Here is a 3,755-nt window from a genome sequence, read left to right on the forward strand (position 1 = left end):
TTTTTTCTTTTTTGCCTTGTTTAACTCTCAACTGTGAAAACTTTCAAAATGTGTAGAAAAGTTGCATCAATCATAAAACAGACACCTGGACACCTTTCATCCAGCTTCTCCCTTTGACAGCATGGACCCCAGCTCTTTTTCCATCTCCCTATTACTCTGTTTTGTTGGCCCACTCGAGAGCCAGCGACACACATAACTCTTTATACCTCACACCCCAAGCATGTGTCTCTTGAAGTTGGGAGATATTTTCTAAGCACCATATGCAAACTTCCAACGTAAGGTATTTAGCACTGACACTGACACGCAGCTCTCATTTGCTTGTACTCTGATAAGTTCATTTATTTATTTATTTATTTTATGTGTACAGTGCTCTGGATGCATGTATACCTGCAGACCAGAAGAGGACATTATATCACATTATAGATGGCTGTGAGCCACCATGTGGCTGCTGGGAATTGAACTCAGGACCTCTGGAGGAGCAGTCAGTGCCCTTAACCTCTGAGCCATCTCTCCAGCCCAAGTTTAGTTTTTAAAGGACGCCTGCAGGCCAATAGTACTGGGCAGATATGGGCGGACTGGTAGGGCAGAATACTAGAGATTGGATAGCTTATGAGCAAAAGCAATTTCCTTCTCATAGCTCTGGAGGCTTGGAATTCCGAGGCCAAGATGTTGGCAGATTTGGTATCTGGTGAGGTGCCGCCTTCCTGATGTGACTTCACATAGTGGGAGGGTCAAGTTGGGTCTCTGAGAACTCTTTGTTTTTGAGACAGGGGTTCTTCTCTTAGTTTATTTCTGTTGTCACTGTGACAAAATACTCTAACAAAAACAACTTAAGTGAGAAAAGGTTTTATTTTGGCTCACAGTACTAGAGGGATACAATAGTCACAGTGAAGAAGACATGGCCGCAGGCAGGGAAGCCACTGTGGGAGGAGCAGGATGCTGGCTGCCCCCCTTCTCCCCCATGTTGTAGCCACTGGCCAAACGTGAATAAGAAGCAAGCACCAGATTTTAGAGCCACAGGGCCTGATCTCATTGATCCACTTTCTACCCTGAGGCTCCCTCCTAAAGAATTTAATTCACTCATGAAGGACCCCTCAGAGAGACCAGCATTGGCTTTTTCATGGTCAGTTACCACTAGGTCATCTCCCATTCGAGTCTACCCTGTCAAAGACTAGCAATTTTCTCCTTTCCTTCCTTCTTTCTTTCCTTCTCAATACAGGGGTTCTCTGTTTAGTCCTAGCTATGCCGGAACTCACCCTGTAGAGCAGGCTGGCCTTGAACTCAGAGACCTTACCTGCCTCTACCTCCCAAGTGTTGGGATTAGAGGTGTGCACTGCCACCACCCAGCTAATCTTATTATTTTTTAATGTCACGGTGTTGGGGACTGTATTAATTTCATTTCCTACTGCTGTCTCAGATGAGGAGCAGTAAGGTTTATTTTGGCCTGCAGTTTGGAAGGAGAGCAGTTTCATACCAGGGAAGGTGTGGCAGTAGTGACACAAAGCAGCTGCTCATATACTGTATCTACAACTGGGAAGCACTGGTGCTCAGCTGTATTTCTCATTTTTTTCCCCATCTGTGACCCATAGATGATACTGCCTATATTCAGGGTGGGTCTTCCCTCCTATGCTAAATGTCTCTGGCAACACCCTCAGAGACACAGAGTACAGTTCTTCTAAATCTAGTCAAGGTGACAATAAAAGTCAGTCACCACAGGGACCAAGCCATATCCGAACTATAGTAGTTTTAAACTTTGCAAAGATCTATGAACCTTCTTGCAGCATCCCCTAGTACTTTCCACAGTTTTGGTGTGAGGGATTTAGTTTAGTTGGGATGTTTCCCATTGATCTTGAGCTACTGGCTCCCAAATGTTAGGTGAGTGGTGGCATTGTTTACACACCTTGATAAGGCAAAGTAGTTGAGAGCTTTACTCTCAAGACCATGTAGCAGGGCTGGAACCCTTTCTTACGTGGTTTGACAATCAAGACAGTGTATCTGTACCCAGAAGCACCCCACCTTAACTGAGGACTGTGCCAGATATGGCTGGTGCACTTCTTCTTTTTTTTTTTTTTTTTCCAGACGGGGTTTTTCTGTGTAGCCCTGGCTGTCCTGGGTGCACTCTGTAGACCAGGCTGGCCTCGAACTCACAGAGATCTGCCTGCCTCTGCCTCCAGAGTGCTGGGATTAAAGGCGTGAGCCACCACGACCCTATGGGCCAAGGTCCCAGTGGCTTTGGGAAAGGACAGAGGACTCAGAGAGATGCCTGGTGTCTTTCCAATGCAGGGTGATTCCATACTAAGTAGCCAGGAGACCTTGAGAGCCTGCACACTGAACCTCCTCCGCTTGAACTCTGTAAGATTACATATGTGAAAGGCAAACATTTCTGAGAGTGCCTATACCAGCCAAATAGACCGATCCCTTATTTTCTGAGTAAAAGGTCTGTCTCCAACAAATGTGGAGTGAGTTCAGGGGACCACAGACAGCTCTATCCCAGGGGTGAAGGTGTGAGTGCCACATGATTATTTGGCTACAAATGTGTATAGAATGGAGTAGAAAAAAAAAATAGAGATTTCTGCTAGAAAATGAGGACAGCATGGATGGTTAGCACGCAGTTGTACTAAAACGAATTTCTTCTTTAGTGGAATTCTGCATTCATCGTAGGCAGATTCAGCAACTTACAGTGACCATCAGGGAGGGGACATAAGGATTTGGAGGGACTAAGTGAGCCTTTGGGATAGTATAGCTGTGTGTGAGGGAAGGACAAGTGGTTATAGAGATGGTGGCGCTGTCTATAGGGCCCCTTATAGCCTATATGGGATCATTCCATACTTAGAAAACCAAAACAGAACCCCATCTAATGGACACAGCTGAAGGATGTACAAGTGAGCTATTTGGAAGCCAGCTATTAAGACCTATTTGCCCACTGCTCAGTAAGCTTCCTGTACACCGGTACATTTCAGTCTGGGACTGTTTCCTGAAATAAGAAAGTCACCTGGAACTACAGGTTTTCCAGCATGAGATCAATGTTGGGCAAGCTGATTTTGAGGTGCCTATGATACACACTGATGAAAAGGCTTATGATGTAGTTGACATAAAAGTCTGGGGTATAAGTACGTGCATGAGAAAAAGAAAAGTCTCTGTGAAACATGGATTCACAGTCTATGGTTTTTTTTGTTTTTGTTTTGCTTTTGAGACAAGGCTTCTCTGTGTAGTTGTCCTGGAACTCACTCTGTATACCAGGCTGGCCTTGAACTCAGAGATCTGCCTGCCTCTGCCTCCCAAGTGCTGGGATTAAAGGCATGTGCCACGACTGTCCAGATTCAGGGTCTAGTTATAATGAGCAGATTGGGATTTTTTGTTCCAAACAGAGCAGTGAACTCAAAAGCCTCCTGAATCCTTGGGGCCTGAGGAAAGCACACTCTCTTTGGGAACACCGCCCCACTTCAGGGCACAGGAGACTCTTTAGAAATGAGACCCTCAAAAATGAACTCCTGAGGAAAAAAAAATTTAAATACCACAATTGGACCCACCACAAAGAAATGCTGGTAGCAGAAACTCACGCCACATTAGGTGACTAAGACTGTTTTGCAGGGACTGGGGAGATGGCTCCACGGTTAAGGGTCCTTGCTGCTCTTCCAGAAAGAACGAGTTCATGTCTCAACACCCAACCCGGGAGGCTCACAACCCCCTGTAGCTCCGGCATCATGGGGTCTCAAACCTTCTTCTGGCCTCCTCGGACATCCTCACATGTGTTG

This window comes from Acomys russatus, chromosome 11, assembly GCF_903995435.1.
Source record: "Acomys russatus chromosome 11, mAcoRus1.1, whole genome shotgun sequence".
Classification (NCBI taxonomy): domain Eukaryota; kingdom Metazoa; phylum Chordata; class Mammalia; order Rodentia; family Muridae; genus Acomys; species Acomys russatus.